Below are 22360 nucleotides of genomic sequence, written 5' to 3' on the forward strand. Positions count from 1 at the left end.
CAAAAAGTATCTGTGCCTATAACTTATAAAGCATTGATTTTTTTTAAAAAAAGATGTTATTGCCACGTCCCCAGTTTACTTCCAGTTTACCTTTTGAAGTGACTTCCTAGCAACTAGCTTTAGCTATGTTTCTAAACCATTTTATGATGTTGTCTAAAAGCTTCAAATATATTCTCCAGAAACATTTTCTCAACAATGTAAAATTTCTAATATCAGACATTATTTCAAGAGATTTAATTGTGGTATGTTCACGATTGCTTTGCAAATGCATATATCTCTAGGAGAGAAAATAGTAACTTTTTAACACTTTAGAGTGACTTCCTAACAAATATAGAAAACAACGACTTGACAAAAGGCTCAGAAGGACTGGGATAAGGGGCAGGTAAATTCTGATATGTGAGGGGACAGACAGAAGGTAGATGAGCTAATCTAGTAACACAGGAGTTTCATAGGTGGAGCAGGAGAAATCAGGAGTATCACAGGGAAGGATAAATATGTGCAAATCTATGTAATATTAGTGTGCTCATAAATAGTAGAAAGAAGTAAAATGGAAAAATGAAAAAACAACACAAATGAATTGCTTCGATTCATTTCACAAAATCATTGGTATTTTGTCTAGACACAATGACTTTGTCATGTAATTCTACAGGCTCCCAGTTCTCCCAGTCTATAAAAGCAAAGCATCAGACTGTGTGTAATTGCTCAGTCATGTTCAACTTTTTGTGACCCCAAGGAAATGCCCACCAAGTTCCTCTGTCCATGGAATTCTCCAGGCAAGTGGGTTGCAATTCCCTTCCCCAGAGGATCTTCCTGACCCAGGGTTTGAACCCAGGTCTCCTACATTTCCTTTGAACTAAATTATATTTAAAGTGCCTTTTGGGCTAAATATATATATTTAATATAGAGTTATATAATAATAATACATTTATACAATAATTTATTATGTAAATTAATATATAATTAAATGAAATAGTATATTTTAATTACATATAGACATATATATTTAATCTAGTCCATACATCATTTATAGATGTCTATTAAATACATACTACTATATCGATATATTTATTCTGTTTCCAGCTCTAATAATAACTTGCTGAATGCCAATAAAGCAGTCATTTACCATGCCTTGTCCTTATTTTCTCACCAGCAAAAGAAAAGAAATAGATTCAAGGACTCTTAAGCTCCATTTCATCTCTATTGTGAATCTATATTTTGTGTAAACAGTTAAATTTTCTACATATGAACTGCAAGAGGAGCTGTTGTATTTCCTTGTGTTTTATAAGTTTAGAAGTGGTCCAGTGGGTGTCTATCCAGTAAGGCCCCTAGATTCATCTGAAACTCCAATCATGCCCCTAGGGCCCTTCCCACAGTCCTACATAAAATCGTTTTGTTTTTCTTCACATGAACAATTCCACTCCTTTCCTCTCAGGTTGCAAAGGACTATGATGCCTCCAAAGCACTTTCTATCCTTTCTCTCACACCAAAGCACCTACACACAGACATTTTATTTTTTTTCTTTATATTCACTAGTCTTTGACCTCAGGGAGCTCCCATTCCCATTTTATAGAACTTTCAACTATCAAAAAACAAATAACACCCACCCAATCTTCCTTTGATGAATTCAAAATCAACTGATATAGGACCTTAACTACACTGGCACCTTCCTTTACCTTTGCTGAATTCTCTTGAGTAGAAACAAGTGATAGTTCCCATCTATATACTCAAGGAGATGGCATTAGACAAAGGCGAGGACATGGTGAGCTGGGAATTTGGGGCTAATCAGCAGAATCTTAGGGTTTACATGTCATAAGAAGCATTTGTATGTGCATGTCAGATGAGAGCTCACTATTAACCTATTAACCAAATGCTCTATTGACTAAAGCTTGTGTGTGACCCATGATAGGGAAACGGCAGGTGATCACTGGTCTCACCTCTCACTCATAAGGCTTTAGGAAGTAACTAAAGTCAATAACTGGAGTAACTGGTGTTCTTTAAAATATCATGCTTTTTTGTCCATATTATGAATGTTTCAATTTGTATAATATTTTAATCTTTCAAAGTGTTTTTAAAAGTATGTTAATGTCATCAACATTGATAGTTTGTCTATATAATTGCAAGAAAGACAATAACATTGTATCGTGACTTAAAGATTTAAATCGGAGAAGGCGATGGCACCCCACTCCAGTACTCTTGCCTGGAAAATCCCACGGATGAGGAGCCTGGTGGGCTGCAGTCCATGGGGTCACGAAGAGTCAGACATGACTGAGTGACTTCACTTTCACTTTTCACTTTCCTGCATTGGAGAAGGAAATGGCAACCCACTCCAGTGTTCTTGCCTGGAGAATCCCAGGGACAGGGTAGCCTGGTGGGCTGCCATCTATGGGGTCACACAGAGTCGGACATGACTTAAGTGACTTAGCAGCAGCAGCAGCAAAGATTTAAATATATATAAACTCAATGAAACTATGAACCATGCCATGTAGGGCCACCCAAAACAAACGGGTCATGGTGGAGAGTTCTGACAAAATGTGGTCCACTGGAAAAGGGAATGGCAAAGCACTTCAGTATCCTTGCCTTGAGAACCCCCTGAACAGTATGAAAAGGCAAAAAGATAGGACACCAAAAGATGAACTCCCCAAGTTGGTAGGTGCCCAATATGCTACTGGAGATCACTGCAGAAATTACTCCAGAAAGAATGAAGAGACAGAGCCAAAGCAAAACCAACACCCAGTTGTGAATGTGACTGGTGATAGAGGTAAAGTCCAATGCTGTAAGAGCAATATTGCATAGGAACCTGGAATGTTAAGTCCATGAATCAAGGCAAATTGGAAGTGGTCAAACAGGAGATGGCAAGAGTAAACATCGACATTTTAGGAATCAGCGGACTAAAATGGACGTGAATGGGTGAATTTAAATCAGATGACCATTATATCTACTACCGTGGGCAAGAATCCCTTAGAAGAAAAGGAGTAGCCATCATAGTCAACAAAAGAATCTGAAATGCAGTACTTGGATGCAATCTCAAAAAAACAAAATGATCTCTGTTAGTTTCCAAAGCAAACTATCCAATATCACAGTAATCCCAGTATATGCCCCAATCAGGAATGCTGAAGAAGCTGAGGTTGAACAAGGTCTTCTATGAAGACATACAAGATCTTCTAGAACTAACACCCAAAAAAGTTGTCCTTTTCATTATAGGGGACTGGAATGCAAAAGTAGGAAGTAAAGAGATACCTGGAGTAACAAGCAAATTTGGCCTTGGAATTCCAGCAACACAAGAGACAACTCTACACATGGACATCACCAGATGGTCAATACCAAAATCAGATTGATTATATTCTTTGCAGCCAAAGATGGAGAAGCTTTATATAGTCAGCAAAAACAAGACCAGGAGCTGACTGTGGCTCAGATCATAAACTGCTTATTGCCCAATTCAGTGTGAAAATGAAGAAAGTGGGGAAAGTCACTAGACCATTCAGGTATGACCTAAATAAAATCTTATGATTATACAGTAGAAGTGACGAATAGATTCATGGGATTAAATCTGATAGACAGAGTGCCTGAAGACTTATGGACCAAGGTTCGTGACATTGTATAGGAGGGAGTGACGAAGACCATATCCAAGAAAAGGAAATTCAAAAAGGCGAAATGGTTGTCTGAGGAGGCCTTACAAATAGCTGAGAAAAGAAAAGACACAAAATGAAAAGGAGACTAAGAAAGATATACCCATTTGAATGCAGAGTTCCAAAGAACAGCAAGGAGATAAAAGAAAGCCTTCCTTAGTGATCAATGCAAAGAAATAGAGGAAAGCAATAGAATAGGAAAGACTAGAGATCTCTTCAAGAAAACTGGAGATACCAAGAGAACATTGTATGCAAAGATGGATTCCATAAAGGACAGAAATGCTCTGGACCTAACAGAAGCAGAAGATATTAAGAAGAGGTGATAAGAATACACAGAAGAACTATACAAAAAGGATCTTCATGACCCAGATAACCACGATGATGGGATCACCCACCTAGAGCTAGACATTCTGGAATGTGAAGTCAAGTGGGCCTTAGGAAGCATCACTACAAACAAAGCTAGTGGAGGTGATGGAATTCCAGTTGAGCTATTTCAAATCCTAAAAGATGATGCTGTGAAAATGACGCACTCAATATGCTGGAAAATCTGGAAAACTCAGCAATGGTCACAGGACTGGAAAAGGTCAGCTTTCAAACCAATCCCAAAGAAAGGCAATGTCAAAGAATGTTCAAACTACCACACAGTTGCACTCATCTCACATGCTAACAGGTAATGCTCAAAATTCTCCAAGCCAGGCTTCAATAGTACATGAATCATGAACTTCCAGATGTTCAAGCTGGATTCAGAAAAGGCAGAGAAACCAGAGATCAAATTGTAAATATCCTTTAGATCATCGAAAAAGCAAGAGAGTTCCATAAATCATCTACTTCTGCTTTATTGACTACACCATAGCCTTTGACTGTGTGGATCACAACAAACTGTGGAAAATTCTGAGAGAGATGGGAATACCAGACCGCCTGACCTGCCCCTTAGGAAGCAACAGTTAGAACTGGACATGGAACAACAGACTGGCTCCAAATCAGGAAAGGAGTATGTCAAGGCTGTGTATGGTGACCCTGCTTATTTAAATTATATGCAGAGTACATCATGAGAAATGCTGGACTAGATGAAGCACAAGCTGGGATCAAGATGGCTGGGAGAAATATCAATAACCTCAGATATGCAGATGACACCACACTTACGGCAGAATGTGAAGAACTAAAGAGCCTCTTGATGAAAGTGAAAGAAGAGAGTGAAAAAGTTGGCTTAAAGCTCAACATTCAGAAAACTAAGATCATGGCATCCAGTCCCATCACTTCATGGCCAATAGATGGGGAAACTGTGGAAACACTGAGAGACTTTATTTTGGGGGGCTCCACTATCACTGCACATGGTGAATGCAGGCATGAAAGTAAAAGACGCTTGCTCTTGGAAGAAAAACTATGACCAACATAGACAGCATGTTAAAAAGCAGAGAGGTTACTTTGCTAACAAAGTCCCTCTAGTCAAAGTTGTGAGAGTTGGACTATAAAGAAAACTGAGTGCTGAAGAATTGATGCTTTTGAACTGTGGTGTTGGAGAAGACTCTTGAGAGTCCCTTGGACTGCAAGGAGAACCAACCAGTCCCTCCTAAAGGAAATCAGTCCTGAATATTCACTGGAAGGACTGATGCTGAAGCTGAAACTACAATACTTTGGCCACCTGATGCAGAGAACTGATTCATTTGAAAACTCCCTGATGCTGGGAAAGATTGAAGGCAGGAGGGGAAAGGGACGACACTGACTCGATTGACATGAGTTTGAGTAAGCTCTGGGAGTTGGTGATGGACAGGGAAGCCTGGCGTGCTGCAGTCCATGGCGTTGCAGAGTTGGACACGACTGAGTGACTGGAACTGAACTGAAACTCAATGAATATCTAAGTGTGATTGTCTGTCTGTATAATTAGGTAGCTTCTTGTATACCAGGCACCGTGTCAAGTACTTTGTATATTAGCAAGTCAAATTTCTACAATAACCATTTCACCTAAGTAATGGTATAACAGAATTTAAAGACAGGGAATCTCAAGATTAGTTGAGTTATGTAAATTGCCCATTGTCATATTTAGTCAAGCTGAGGGTAAAATCTACATTCAAGTTCAGGACTATCTGACTCTAGCTATAACCTGCATTCTTTGTTATTACATTGTAATATCTTCGATGTATACTATTTGCTCCACTTTACAAAGAAGGGAATTGATTTGCTTGTCTAAGGTTAAAGTGCTTTTCCCATGTGCTTGTGGACTACTTCAAGGAAAGAACTCCGTCTTGCTTACTTTTGCATCTTCATCCTAGCACAGAATAGGCCACGTGCAGAATGACTGAAGCTGACTGAAGTCAAGGCTTTAATCCAGCTCTGCTGATTTTGAGATTTTGTATTTTCCCCTTCTAATTAGTGTCTTCCCTGACTTTGCTCTTAAAGTAAAAAAAAAAGTCACCTTGAACAATCTGAAATTTATCCAGTGGATTAGGATTCAAATCTTTGCATCCTGTCATTGCTAGCATGTTAAAAGAATTAATGAGCTTTGGGGAGAGACTTTGTTGGGGGAATAAACTATTTTGCAAGCACTTAATAAGGACATTAACTCCTTGAGCCTGTGTGAGCCTTCAGCTGAGCAAATGGTGCCCTGGTGGCCTCCTTTCTAATGAATTTCCCAAAGATGGTTGACTCACTTCATCTGAAATGATCATTTGGTGAAATGATTTGAGCCACACAGTGAGAGAATTGATAAAAATGCAAAGTAATTGAAACGTTAGAAAAACATTTTGAACTGAAGAGAGTGACCTTTTATGAAGCTCAAATTCTTTTCTAAGAATATTCAGCTATTAATCTAACATTGTTGTATACATAACTAAGAACAAGGCATGAAACTGTTGCTTAGGGCATAAAATGTGATTACCTTAAATATGAGATAAAGAATGGCCATTTTATTTAGTAAGTTATCATTATTATTTTTCATATTCTATATTCTAGCTGGAATAAATATTCCTTCTCAGAAATAATTAAGGGACTGAATTTACTAGTGTCAAAAGCAACATCATGAAGTCAGATTTACAATGACAGGTATTTTTTTTATTAGTTTCTGTATTCCAGTATTCCAAACTAGCAACATCTTTTTCTTTCAAACTTCCAACAAGTCAAAAATTTCCTCTTTCTTTTCAAAGTCTTGAAAGCAGTGCATACTTCTCTATTAGAATTATAGCACACATCCTAAGTGCTACTCACACCTCCTGCCCCAATCCTAACTCTGGCTGTCTCTCCAGTTTACAGCAAAATTAAACTATTTGAAGATATTTTGTACATTTTCACTGAAAATTATTTTTTTGTTAAATTTTACCTACATTATCCAAAGTTTTTTTTTTTTTCTTATTTTTATACATGAAGTTCTGTAAGCTTCTTTCAAATTATAATTTAGCTACAAATGTGACCACTTTTACCTGCTACTTGAACCATTTTTCTTTGGTTTCTTAAATGGAATAGTGCATTCTCAGTACTAGTGAATAAGCATGCTGTGAGAATGAGGTGAGTCAGCATAATCATGTGCTGTTTTATTGATGAGTAAGCCAAAGTAAAGAGAAGCAGTGATTTTCCCAATGTCAGACATGTCAGCTAAGAGAAAACTTAAAAGCCTGAGCCTGTGAATCGCCATCCAATTGCTTAATGTTCTGAGCCAAACTGCTTCTCTTTAATATCTAAAATGAGTTATTTCCACACATTTCTAAATACAGCAGAAGTTGAGTTAGAACCTGCTCTCTTTTTGTAGGACAGATTTTAACATGATTTTGATGCCAGATATATTGGTGCAACCTTCTCCTCAGAAGAAATATTTCACATTAACTATCAAAACTTATGTTCTATAGTGGTTTTCTAACTCTTAAAAGCCATAGATTTCTGAACAGACATAGCAAATGCTACTGAATTGTGTTAAGGTAGAAAGAGAAAGAAATAACAAGGAGAATAAGGAATAAGAGATCACATATTTTCTCCTTATATCCTTTGAATAAGAGGTGCTCTTGAAGCTGTTGATAAGAGAATCTTCCATCGGATTTCTTTTTTTAATTGATGGAAAATAGCTTTACAATTTTGTGTTGGTTTCTATAGCTCAGTTCAGTTGCTCAGTCGTTTCTGACTCTTTGAGACCCCATGAACCGCAGCACACCAGGCCTTCCTGTCCATCACCAACTCCCGGAGTCCACCCAAACCCATGTCCATAGAGTCAGTGATGCCATCCAATCATCTCATCCTCTGTCATCCCCTTCTCTTCCTGCCCTCAATTTTACCCAGCATCAGGGTCTTTTCAAATGAGTCAGCTCTTCGCATTAGGTGGCCAAAGTATTGGAGTTTCAGCTTTAGCATCATTCCTTCCAATAAACACCCAGGACTGATATCCTCTAGAATGGACTGGTTGGAACTCCTTCCAGTCCAAGGGACTGTCAAGAGTCTTCTCCAACACCACAGTTCAAAAGCATCAATTCTTCAGCACTAGCTTTCTCTATAGTCCAGCTGTTACATCCATACATGACCACTGGAAAAACCATAGCCTTGACTTTGTTGATAAAGTAATGTCTCTGCTTTTTAATATACTGTCTAGGTTGGTCATAACTTCCCTTCCAAGGAGTAAGTGTCTTTTAATGTCATGGCTGCAATCACCATCTTCAGTGATTTTGGAGCCCAAGAAATACAGTCAGCCACTGTTTCCACTGTTTCCCAATCTATTTCCCATGAAGTGATGGGACCAGATGCCATGATCTTAGTTTTCTGAATGTTGAGCTTTAAGCCAACTTTTTCACTCTCCTCTTTCACTTTCATCAAGAGGCTATTTAGTTCTTCTTCACTTCCTGCCATAAGGATGGTGTTATCTGCATATTTGAGGTTATTGATATTTCTCCCGGCAATCTTGATTCCAGCCTGTGCTTCCTCCAGGCCAGTGTTTCTCATGATGTACTCTGCATATAAGTTAAAGAAGCAGGGTGACAATATACAACCTTGACATACTCCTTTTCCTATTTGGAACCAGTCTGTTGTTCCATGTCCAGTTCTAACTGTTGCTTCCTGACCAGAAATGCTATTGGTCCAGCAGAAACAGAAGACATTAAGAAGAGGTGGCAAAAATACAGAGAAGAACTGTATGAAAAAGATCTTCATGACCCAGATAATCATAAAGGTGTGATCACTCACACTCACCTAGAGCTGGGCATCCTGGAATGTGAAGTCAGGTGGGCCTTAGGAAGCATCACTACAAACAAAGCTAGTGGAGGTGATGGAATTCCAGTTGAACTTTTTCAAATCCTAAAAGATGATGCTGTGAAAGTGCTGCACTCAATATGCCAGCAAATTTGGAAAACTCAGCAGTGGCCACAGGCCTGGAAAAAGTCAGTTTTCATTCCAATCCCAAAGAAAGGCAATGCCAAAGAATGCTCAAACTACCACACAATTGCACTCATCTCACACGCTAGTAAAGAAATGCTCAAAATTCTCCAAGTCAGGCTTCAGCAGTATGTGAACCATGAACTTCTAGATGTCCAAGCTGGTTTTAGAAAAGGCAGAGGAACCAGAGATCAAATTGCCAACATCTGCTGGTTTCTATAGTACAACATATATCAGTCATAATTATATATATATATATATATATATATATAGCTTTCCTCCTGGCCTTATCCTATCCTGCCATACCACCCCTCTAGGTCATCACAGAGTGCCAGATGGGCTCCCTATGTTATTTAGCAACTTCCCACTAACTATTTTACACACGATAGTATATATATGTTAATGCTACCTTCTCAAGTCATCCTACCCTCATCTTCCTTCATGTGTTCACAAGTCCATTCTCTACTAGGGTCATCAGTACCACTTTTCTAGAATCTACATATAATGTGTTAATATACAATACTTGTTTTTCTCTTTCTGACTTACTTCAGTCTGTATAAGAGGCTCTAAGTTCATCTACGTCATTACAAATGACTCAAATTCATTCCTTTTTATGGCTGAGTAATATTCCATTGTATAAGTGTACCACAATACTTTATCCATTCATCTATTGATGGGCATCTAGATTGCATCCATGTCTGGCATTTTCTAAATATTGGTGCAATGAACATTCAGGTACATGTGTCTTTTAGAACTGTTGTATTCTCAGGGTATATGCCCAGTAGTGTGGTTGCTAGGTCATTTCATAGATTTATTCCTAGTTTCTTAAGGACTCTCCATACTGTTCTCCTTAATGGCTGTATAAGTTTACACTTCCACCAACAGTGTAGGAGGGTTCCCTTTTCTCCACATCCTTTCCAGAAGTTGCTGTGTGTGTATGTGTATATATATATATATATATTTTATGTATATATATATTTTACTATTCTGACCAGTGTGAGGTGATACCTCATTGTAATTTCAATTTGTATTTCTCTAATAATGGGTGATGATCTTAGTTTTCTGATTGTTGAGTTTTAAGCCAAATATTTCACGCTCCTCTTTCACTTTCAAGAGACTTTTAGTTCGTCTCCACTATCTGCTATAACGGTGGTGTCACCTGCATATCTGAGGTTATTGAGATTTCTTCCAGCAATCTTGATTCCAGCTTGTGCTTCTTCCAGCCCAGCATTTCTCATGATGTGCTCTGCATAGAAGTTAAATAAGCAGGGTGACAATATACAGCCTTGATGTACTCCTTTTCCTATTTGGAACCAGTCTGTTGTTCCATGTCCAGTTCTAACTGTTGCTTCCTGACTTGCATATGGGTTTCTCAAGAGGCAGGTCAGGTGATCTGGTATCCCCATATCTTTCAGAATTTTCCACAGTTTCTTGTGATCCACACAGTCAAAGGCTTTGGCATAGTCAATAAAGCAGAAATAGATGTTTTTCTGGAACTCTCTTGCTTTTTTGATGATCCAGTGGATGTCGGCAGTTTGATCTCTGGTTCCTCTGCCTTTTCTAAAACTAGCTTAAATGTCTGGAAGTTCACGGTTCACATTGCTGAAGCCTGGCTTGGAGAATTTTGAGCATTACTTTACTAGCATGTGAGATGAGTGCAATTGTGTGGTAGTTTGAGCATTCTTTGGCATTGCCTTTCTTTGGGATTGGAATGAAAATTGACCTTTTGCAGTCCTGTGGCCACTGCTGAGTTTTCCAAATTTGCTGGCATATTGAGTGCAGCATTTTCACAGCATCATCTTTCAGGATTTGAAATAGCTTAACTGGGATCCCATCACCTCCACTAGCTTTGTTTGTAGTGATGCTTCCTAAGGCCCAATTGACTTCACAGTCCAGGATGTCTGGCTCTAGGTGAGTGATTACACCATCATGATTATGTGGGTCATGAAGCTCTTTTTTTGTACAGTTCTTCTGTGTATTCTTGCTACCTTTTCTTAATACCTTCTGCTTCTGTTAGGTCCATACCATTTCTGTCCTTTATTGAGCCCATCATTGCATGAAATGTTCCCTTGGTATCTCTAATTATCTTGAAGAGATCTCTAGTCTTTCCCATTCTGTTGTTTTCCTCTATTTCTTTGCATTGATCACTGAGGAAGGCTTTCTTATCTCTCTTTGCTATTCTTTGGAACTCTGCATTCAAATGGGAATATCTTTCTTTTTTCCTTTGCTTTTCACTTCTCTTCTTTTCACAGCTATTTGTAAGGCCTCCCCAGACAGCCATTTTGCTTTTTTTGCACTTCTTTTCCATGGGGATGGTCTTGATCCCTGTCTCCTGTACAATGTCATGAACCTCTGTCCATAGTTCATCAGGCACTCTGTCTATCAGATCTAGTCCCTTAAATCTATTTCTCATTTCCACTGTATGATCATAAGGGATTTGATTTAGGTCATACCTGAATAGTCTAGTGGTTTTCCCTACATTCTTCAATTTAAGTCTGAATTTAGCAATGAGAAGTTCATGATCTGAGCCACAGTCTGCCCCCGGTCTTTTTTCTGCTGACTGTATAGAGCTTCTCCATGTTTGGCTGCAAAGAATATAATCAGTTTTATACTGGTGTTGACCATCTGCTGATGTCCATTTGTAGAGTCTTCTCTTGTGTTGTTGGAAGGGAGTGTTTGCTATGACCAGTGTGTTCTCTTGGCAAAACTCTGTTAGCATTTGCCCTTCTTCATTCCATACTCCAAGGCCAAATTTTCCTGTCACTCCAGGTGTTTCTTGACTTCCTACTTTTACATTCCAGTCCCCTATAATGAAAAGGACATCTTTTTTGGGTGTTAGTTCTAAAAGGTCTTGTAGGTAGGTCTTCATAAAACCATTCAACTTCAGATTCTTCAATGTTACTGGTTGGGGCATAGGCTTGGATTACTGTGATATTGAATGGTTTGCCTTGAAAACTACCATAGGTCATTCTGTTATTTTTGAGATTGCATCCAAGTACTGCATTTTGGACTCTTTTGTTGACCATGATGGCTACTTCATTTCTTCTAAGGGATTCCTGCCCATAGTAGTAGATATAATGGTCATCTGAGTTAAATTCACCCGTTCCAGCCCATTTTAGTTCACTGATTACTAGAATGTCAACGTTCACTTTTGCCATCTCCTGTTTGACCACTTCCAGTTTGCCTTGATTCATGGACCTAACATTCCAGGTTCCTATGTAATATTGCTCTTTACAGCATTGGACCCTGCTTCTATCACCAGTGACATCCACAACTGAGTATTGGTTTGTTTGTTTGTTTGTTTTGCTCCATCCCTTCTTTCTTTCTGGAGTTATTTCTCCCCTGGTCTCCAGTAGCATATTGGGCACCTACCAACCTGGAGAGTTCCTCTTTCAGTATCCTATCATTTTGCCTTTTCATACTGTTCATGGGAGTCTCAAGGCAAGAGTACTGAAGTGGTTTCCCATTCCCTTCTCCAGTGGACCACATTGTGTCAGACCTCTCCACCCTGACCAGTCTGTCTTGGGTGGCCCCACATGGCATGGCTTAATTTCATTGAGTTAGACAAGGCTGTGGTCTGTGTGATCTGATTGGCTAGTTTTCTGTGAGTATGGTTTCAGTGTGTCTGTCCTCTGATGCCCTCTTGCAACACCTACCATCTTACTTGGGTTTCTCTTACCTTGGACATGGGGCAACTCTTCACAGCTGCTCCAGCAAAGGTCAGCCTCTGCTCCTTACCTTGAACGAGGTGAATCTCCTCACAGCTGCCCCTCCTGACCTTGAACGTGGAGTAGCTCCTCTCGGCCCTCCTCCACCCACGAACTAAGATTGTGGCATCCGGTCCCATCACTTCATGGGAAATAGATGGGGAAACAGTGTCAGACTTTATTTTGGGGGGCTCCAAAATCACTGCAGATGGTGATTGCCACCATGAAATTAAAAGACACTTACTCCTTGGAAGGAAAGTTATGAACAACCTAGATAGCATATTCAAAAGCAGAGACATTACTTTGCCAACAAAGGTCCATCTAGTCAAGGCTATGGCTTTTCCTGTGGTCATGTGTGGATGTGAGAGTTGGACTGTGAAGAAAGCTGAGCACCGAAGAATTGATGCTTTTGAACTGTGGTGTTGGAGAAGATTCTTGAGAGTCCCTTGGACTGCAAGGAGATCCAACCAGTCCATTCTAGAGATCTGTCCTGGGTGTTCATTAGAAGGACTAATGCTAAAGCTGAAGCTGCAGTACTTTAGCCACCTCATGCAAAGAGTTGACTCATTGGAAAAGACCCAGATGCTGGGAGGGATTGGGGGCAGGAGGAGAAGGGGACAACAGAGGATGAGATGGTTGGATGGCATCACGGACTCGATGGACATGAGTTTGAGTGAACTCCAGGAGTTGTTAATGGACAGGGAAGCCTGGCGTGCTGTGATACATGGGGTTGCAAAGAGTTGGACACGACTGAGCGACTGTACTTAATAATGGGTGATGCTGAGCATCTTTTCATGTATTTATTTACCATCTGCATTTCTTTGAAGAAATGCCTATTAGGTTCTGCCCACTTATTGATTGGTTTTTTTGTTTTTCATATATTGATCTGAATTAACTGCTTATGTATTTTGGAGATTAACTCTTTGTCAGTTTCTTTGCAATTATTTTCTCCCATTCTGAGGTTGTTTTTCATTATTTATAGCTTCCTTTGCTGTACAAAACTTTTAAGTTTTATTAGGCCATATTTGTTTATTTTTGTTTTTATTTCCATTAATCTAGAAGATAGGTCAGAAAGACTCTTGTTGCCATTTATGTCAAAGAAAACATACTGCATATGTTTTCCTCTTAGAGCTTTGTAGTTTCTGGCCTTACATTTAAGTCTTTAATCCATTTGAATTTATTTTTGTGTATGGTGTTATGAAGTGTTCTAATTTCATTCTTTTACATGTAGCTGTACAGTTTTTCCAGCACCACTTATTGAAGAGGCTGTCTTTTCTGCGTTGTATATTCTTGTCTCCTTTGTCAAAGACAAGGTGCTAATAGATGCATGGGTTTACCTCTGTGCTTTCTACCTTGTTCCATTGGTCTATATTTCTCTTTTTGTGCCGGCACCATACTGTCTTGATGACTGTAGCTTTGTAGTATAATTTGAAGTCAGGGAGGTTGATTTCTCCAGCTCTATTTTTCTTTCTCAAGATTGCTTTTGCTATTTAAGGTATTTTATTCTTCTCTACAAATTTTGATATTTTTCATTCTAGTTCTGTGAAAAATGCTGTTGCTACCAGGCTCCTCTGCCCATGGGATTTTCCAGTACTGTTGCCTGGAAAATCCCATGGGAGGAGGAGCATGGTACGCTGCAGTCCATGGGGTCGCTAAGAGTCAGACATGACTGAGTGACTTCACTTTCACTTTTCACTTTCATGCATTGGAAAAGGAAATGGCAACCCACTCCAGTGTTCTTGCCTGGAGAATCCCAGGGACAGGGGAGCCTAGTGGGCTGCCGTCTCTGGGGTCACACAGAGTCAGACATGACTGAAGTGACTTAGCAGCAGCAGCAGCAGCAGCATTTTTTTTTTTTTTTCAGCAGCAGCATTTAATCTGAAGAATGCTTTGGATGGTATAGTCATTTTGACAATATTGATTTTTCCAGTCCAAGAGCATGGTATATCTCTCCGTCTGTTTGTGTTGTCTTTGATTTCTTTAATCAGTGCCTTAGAGTTTTCTGAATACAAGTCTTTTGTCTCATTAGGTAAGTTTAGTCCTAGGTATTTTATTATTTTTATTACAAATGGTGAACCTGATTGTTGTCCTTAATTTTTCTTTATGATTTTTCATTGTTAGTATATAGGGATGCAAAGGATCTCTGTGTATTAATTTTATATCTAGTGACTTTACTAAATCCATTTATTAATTCTAGTAGTATTTTGGTGATGATTTTAGGGTTTTCTATATTTAGTATCATGTCATCTGCAAACAGTGAGACTTTACTTCTTTTCCAATCTGGATTCCTTTTATTTCTTTTTCTTCTCTGATTGCCATGACTATGTTGAATACCAGTGCTGACAGTGGGCACCCTTGTCTTGTTCCTGACCTTAGAGAAAATGCTTTCTTCTTCTTTTTTTTTTTTTTTTGTGGTTAACAATAATGCTTGCTGTGGGTTTGTCATATATGACCTTTATTATTTTGAGGTAGGTTCCTTCTATTCCAGTTTTCTGGAGAGTTTTTGTCATAAGTGGGTGTTGAATTTTTCAAAAGCTTTCTCTCGGTCTATTGAGGTAATCATATGCTTTTTATCTTTCAATTTGTTCATATACTATTTCAATAAGAGATGTTCAGAAGATTTTGACACGAGAGTCTTCCATTGGATTTCTTTTGATGGAAGAACTCCTGTGCTCAGAAAATATTTCAAAACTAAGGATGCATATTGAGATATAATATTTTTTACATTTTATGCTGATTTCTTATAATTTCTATATTGTTTGTATAGACTTAAAGACCACAGGGATCAGGGAGAATTTAATTCATAGATTATAATGAAAATGGCTATTATAAGAAAGTGTTTCTTATGAAAATATGCAACACTCCTTTTAAAATTACACTAACTAATACAAAGATGGCCTATACAATTTTAAATTTGAGCAGCCAGTAAAATATAACCCCTAAAAGTCCTCTGCATGTTAGTATCCAGCTGACTGTGGTTAGGGAAATCAATGTTATTAAAAAGAAACAACAGTTGTAGCTATAAATTAAGAACATCATGCTGAAATTTGAGTCTTAAGAGATGATTATAGTCATTCATTCAATCAATTCATCAATATGTAAAGGAATATTTATTGAGTCTTACCGTGGAACAAGTGCTCTTCTAAGCTCTCGAGATCAAGCTTGGGAAAGTATGCAACTACTGGCTTTATAGAGTTTAGGTTTCATGGGGAGAGAGAGCAGAACACTGAAAATTGGGGAAGACAGACATTAACTAGACAATCCTTATAATTTCTGGATATGTCATCAGTATAAGCTCCAGTATCAAGGACTGTATATCAAAGGACTGCACAGCCTCCAAGGTGCTTATAACCCAACACAGATCTTAAAAACATATGCAGTGGTGCAACAAAGACTAGCACCTCAGAGACAAAGATAATGAGTATTTTAGGCCTGGGCTTTTCTCCCTCATTTGCCATAACCCCACCTTCACTTGCGATTGCATTGCCTATATTTTTCCTTCTCTAGTTTAATTCCTTGCTATTGTTGTTTTTTAGTCACTAAGTTGTTTCTGGCATTTTTGTGACCCCATGGACAGTAGCTCACCAGTTTCTCCTGTCCATGGGATTTCCCAGCAAGAATACTGAAGTGGGTTGCCATTTTCTTCTCCAGGAGATCTTCCCAACCCAGGGATCGAACCTGAGTCTCCTACATTGGCAGGAGGATTCTTTACCACTGAGCCACCTGGGAAGCCCAATTTAATTCCTTACAGTGTGGTTTATAGTTGATGAACTTTCACTAAATACATGAATGAACTGGTTAATATGAAAAAATTTTTCACAGTATATGTCCAGTCTGTCTTGATAAGCTAATACTTTCCAAATGATTAATTAATTAGAATAATGTTTTTCTGCCTTTTTCATACAAGCTATCAAGAATCTTATACTCTTATTTTAATTCAACTGCTGGAATTTGCCTGATAAGATTTCCTGTTAAGCTTTTTATTTTCCTTACCCTATTTACTTCTTGACTTTTTTCTTTTGTCCTAAATTGTATGATTTTGGACTTATTCTTCCTGCATTTATTTAAGTAAGCTGAATAGAACAAATTTTGAATGCAGACATGTTCAAATCAATATTATTTAGGAAACTCAGTTCAGTTCACTTCAATCTCTCAGTCGTGTCTGACTCTTTGCCACCCCATGGACTGCAGTATGCCAGGCTTCCCTGTCCATCACCAACTCCTGGAGCTTACTCAAACTCATGTCCATCCAGTTGGTGTTGCCATTCAGCCACCTTATCCTCTGTCGTCTCCTTCCCCTCCCACCTTCAATCTTTCCCAGCATTATGGTCTTTTCAAATGAGTCAGTTCTTTGCATCAGGTGGCCAAAATATTGGAGTTTCAGCTTCAGCATCAGTCCTTCCAATGAATATTCAGGACTGGTTTCCTTTAGGATGGACTAGTTGTATCTCCTTGCAGTCCAAGGGACTCTCAAGAGTCTTCTCCAACACCACAGTTCAAAAGAATCAATTCTTCGGTGCTCATCTTTGTTCATAGTCCATGAAGAAAGGAAACTCAAGTAGTAGAAAATAAAAACACTAAATTAACACATAGTGTTTAATCCCCAAGCATATTTTCTTTTTCTTTGTTAGGAAATAAGTTGTAAATTTTAGTTTTGCAATGTAGAGAAAGGAGCAAAAATTATAATAATTTACTTGTACAAAAAACTTTCTTTTCCTGATTATAAAATTTTTTTAAAAATCATTACTGTGGAAAACATAAAAAAGGAAGAAAATTAATACCATTTCTAAAATTTTTGGTGTATTTCCCTCTGATTATGAAAAGAGAATGATGTATGTTTTGAACTTAAATTTTTAGTAACAGTTTGGGACCAGATTACTTTTCATTGAAATATATCACAAGCCTTCTCAAAATCCTGTAAAACTTTCTGAAGCATTACTTTTAGTGACTGCATCTCATCCTCACTTACTGAACACTCTCCTCTCATCATCCATGTAAATTGCTTTATTTTTTAATTGTGTATTCCTAGGATGAAAACTTACATACAGTGATCTATCATAAGTTTTTTGGATTTTATATTTCTTTTGGGATTCTCCTAGAATTATAGGGCCAACATACAGGGTTTGTTTCTTTGCTTGTTTTTGAAGATTAAGAAGATAGTCCAAAAGAAATATATATTTACATCTCTCTCATTGTCCTATAGCTCTTCATCCTACAAACCGACTCAATTTGTCAAAAACTAAAGCAACTGACCTCAGATATGATCAAATTAATTAAAAGAAACATAGCACCATTATTGCCTTTTTTTTTTTTAGAATGCTCTGCTTTCATTAGAGAACTCATAGGTTGTACCAGCATTAGTCTTTACAACAGCAGTGTGTTGACAAATCATATTTAGCATAAGGTTAGCATCTCTCTACACACACATTGGCCTTTTACATGTGTTTTAACACTGTGTGAATTCCACTTATGAATGTCTTCTCTGTTTAGAGAGCTGGAGAATTTAAGTCATTTTAAATGTTCAGTGTTGTACTGTACCACCATTTCTGTAGTTGATCATACCTTTATTGAAGATGGTCACAGGGTGTTACCAACTCATTCATTCACTTATTCATTTTTATTTTAGTCACTTAAGTATTTACTTACCTCCCAAATTGTCCTGGGAACTTCATCTATGTACTGGGTATATAATTATGAAAAAAAAAAAAGTTAATTCTGTTAAAGTGTTTGGAAGTTTTACATAAAAATTACTCAAATGAGCAATTTAAAAAATTAACTATAAAACATAATAAATAATACCCTTTGGAGCATAGGAAAACAGTAATAGAATAATAGAAATAATAATGACTTTGACAATTAAATATCACATCTTTCCCTGGTGGCTCAGAGGTTAAAGCATCTGCCTCCAATGCAGGAGACCCGGGTTCGATCCCTGGGTCGGGAAGATCCCCTGGAGAAGGAAATGGCAACCCACTCCAATATTCTTGCCTGGAGAATCCCATGGATTGAGGAGCCTGGTGGGCTGCAGTCCACGGGGTCACAAAGAGTCGGACACGACTGAGTGACTTTGCTTACTTACTTACTTCATGACTAACAAAGCCAGCAACAGTTCTATTTTGAGACATAAAAAGACTGTCTAGAGTCACCCAGAATCATGAGAATAATGACACTGCCAGTGATACAGTAATATTTTATTCAAGTTTCCTCACTCAGACTGTTGGCAAATAGAAAATACAATGTTGAGAAGACACATAATGAATATAAAGAAATAAATTGTGAAACCTTTTTTTGTAGTGCTCTATAGAATATAACTGCTGGTCTAATTTTCATGATAGTACACCTGTTTTGAACGCTTCACTTTACAACAGAATTTTAGTTTTTCTGCATTTAATTATTCTGATCATTTGGTCTAAGAAGTTAGACCAGGAGCTATTATGATGAAAATCTGTGATGGACATGGGGATGCACTACCCAGGTCTCATTTCAAGGAAGAACTTGTTGGCCAGCTACACAGAGAGAAGTCAGGAGACAGCCTTCAGCTTTCAGCAAACTGAGGGTCTGCCTCAGCTGCAAAGACCACTTTACTCAAAGGCAAACCCACCCCCAAAGCAAGGTGTCCCTGGTGAAAATGAGATGACGATATACAGGCCCTGCTATTTCAACCAGAAGTGAGACTTCCTCCAGAGCTCTCTGTTGGTCAAGGCACATTACAGTGTGACTTCTTCCTCTCACTAATCCTACTCCTTCCCATGCCCTGCACCACTTTCAATCCCCTTTAAACATCTTGCACCGAAAATTCTGTAACAGCTGTGCTTCCAGAGGACTCAGCCTGGGACAGTGACTGACCTAAGTTTTAAATGAACATCTTAACATGACACCGCGGTCTAAGGTGGATGTCTGAGATCCCATGCAGAAGCTGCAGTTTCTGAACTACCAAACAGGCCTTGATATACCATGAAGAATTGCATTGCTAAGAAAATACCCATTGCAAAGATATCAAAGAGAGCATTACAGGGATCAAACACAGCTTTCTGAATTTTATAAAAGTTTACAGATATGGATCAGTTCAGTTCAGTTCAGTTCAGTTGCTCAGTCATGTCCGACTCTTTGCAACCCCATGACTTGCAGCACGGCAGGCCTCCCTGTCCATCACCAACTCCCGGAGTTTACTCAGACTCACGTCCATCGAGTCCGTGATGCCATCCAGCCATCTCATCTTCTGTTGTCCCCTTCTCCTTCTGCCCGCAATCCCTCCCAGCATCAGAGTCTTTTCCAATGAGTCAACTTTTCTCATGAGGTGGCCAAAGTACTGGAGCTTCAGCTTTAGCATCATTCCTTCCAAAGAAATCCCAGGGCTGATCTCCTTTAGAATGGACTGGTTGGATCTCCTCGCAGTCCAAGGGACTCTCAGGAGTCTTCTCCAACACCACAGTTCAAAAGCATCAATTCTTCAGTGCTCAGCTTTCTTCACAGTCCAACTCTCACATCCAAACCTGACCGCTGGAAAAACGAGAGCCTTGACTAGACAGACCTTTGTTGGCAAAGCAATGTCTCTGCTTTTCAATATGCTATCTAGGTTGCTCATAACTTTCCTTCCAAGGAGTAAGCATCTTTTAATTTCATGACTGCAATCACCATCTGCAGTGATTTTGGAGCCCCCCAAAATAAAGTCTGACACTGTTTCCACTGTTTCCCCATCTATTTCCCATGAAGTGATGGGACCAGATGCCATGATCTTCATTTTCTGAATGTTGAGCTTTAAGCCAACTTTTTCACTCTCCTCTTTCACTTTCATCAAGAGGCTTTTTAGCTCCTCTTCACTTTCTGCCATATAATTCCATAAAATGGCACATGTAAAATGTTAATCTGAGTCCTGAATATGAGAAGTTATTTCAGTCACTTGGTAAAAATTTCTAGGTTTCAGACCCTGCCTTGAGAAGGCACTGAGGATCCAAAATAAATGTTAGGCCATGCAAGGAAAGAATCCATACACACATAATAAGACTAAAGTTTCTGTGGGTGCCCAGTTTGTGTTTGTTAGAACTGAATAGCAGATAAATAAATAGGCAGCAAACAAACAAACCTCAATAGCAGAGAACTGTGACGGAGAAATTAAAGTCCTCTAAGGCTTCATGCTTCTCTGCTCAAGGATATAGCTAGAAAGCACTACCCAGCGGAAGTCACAAAGGGAAAATAAGAATGATGCACGGTGTCATCTGTGCAGGTTACTAAGGACAGACTTCACTTTTTCCATGAGACTTGTTCTCCTCAAGCATGAGCACATTACAAACTAATCATTTACATAAAACACTCTGGAGTCTTGCTGACACAGGAGAGGATTTGTGTACATTTTCAAATTATTCTTCGTTATTCCTGATAGGGACACACTACTAGGCCAGAGTTGTGTCTTAACAAAAAAGCCAAAATCCATTCACAGGCATAAAAGTATGAATGCTAGATCCAAATAAGACATGAGAGTGTTTGGGGGAATCTGTAGACTGGCAAAGATTTAGAATACGCAGCCACTGTCCAGGACCAGCTCCAATAAATGGCAGAGCCCAGTACAAATTGAAAACTCTCCTTATTCAGAAATGGTTAGAATTTCAATACAGCAACCAGATAACATTAAACCAAATGTGGAGTCCGCCTGAGTCTGGGCCCAGTATAGTACATAGGTAGGAAGCCTATAAAGCTGCTTTGCCACTAACCTCACTCAGTGGTGGAGAGGCCAGGCGCATTTTGTCTACTTGATATGACTGACACAGAACGAGCACTCAACATATGTCTGCTAAGTGAATAAAGTAAGATGCTGACTAGGATTTATGTTTTACCCATCACACACAGCCAGTTAATGAAAGGGGATCTCTTTAGACAGCATTATCCTTCTTGCCTCCTGAATGGTGCTTTAGACAATACTGGTGGTCCTCCAGCTTCCCTGGTTTCAGTCTGCTCTGGTATGATCTAGCTTTGTTTTGTAACCAATTCATTTTAAAAAGTGTATATATATATTTTAAGTGTTTTGCCTTCAATTATCTTAGTATCCTTGTGAAAGAGAGCATGTTTACATAAAGTGGGTATGTGACTTGTATAGAATTTATGAGAAACCAGAGAGTGATATCCAGTGTTTAATTCTACATTTTGATTCAACAATTAACATTTGATGTTCTGGTTTTTATTAATGAGATGTCTTGGAGATATTGCTCCCCAGGTGGTGCAGCGGTAAAGAATCTGCCTGCCAATGCAGGAGATGCAGTTTTCATCCCTAAGTCAGGAAGATCCCCTGGAGGAGGGCATGGCAACCCACTCCAATATTCTCACCTGGAGAATCCCCACGGACAGAGGAGCCTGGCAGGCTACAGTCCATGGGGTCATGAGTCAGACACGACTGAGCTACTAAGCACAGGACAGCACATATATATACATACACACGCACATATATATATACATATACACGCACATATATAATTATCATAAATTCTTTTGGCCAGTTTATGAAAATACATGCACTACAAATAAATTAGAAGTATGAACCGAACAATGTGGATGGAAACATAAGTCTGGAGAAAAAGGTACTATGCAAGCATAGTCTATAAGAGTCAGTATGCATACTTGACAGAGATTCCTAAAAAGCAAAATGAAGACATGATTAGCTACAAAATTCTCATTGATTATAGGAACAAAGTT

At 38.7% G+C, this 22360-nt stretch overlaps 1 non-coding gene across 1 annotated transcript; it reads left to right on the forward strand.

Moving 5' to 3' along the window:
• The first annotated feature begins 18548 nt into the window (after positions 1-18548).
• TRNAW-CCA (transfer RNA tryptophan (anticodon CCA)) lies at positions 18549-18620 on the forward strand. The gene has a single exon. It is a non-coding gene; the product is annotated as a tRNA-Trp (tRNA).
• Positions 18621-22360: the final 3740 nt, after the last annotated feature.

The sequence above is a fragment of the Ovis aries genome, chromosome 2, assembly GCF_016772045.2.
Source record: "Ovis aries strain OAR_USU_Benz2616 breed Rambouillet chromosome 2, ARS-UI_Ramb_v3.0, whole genome shotgun sequence".
Classification (NCBI taxonomy): Eukaryota; Metazoa; Chordata; class Mammalia; order Artiodactyla; family Bovidae; genus Ovis; species Ovis aries.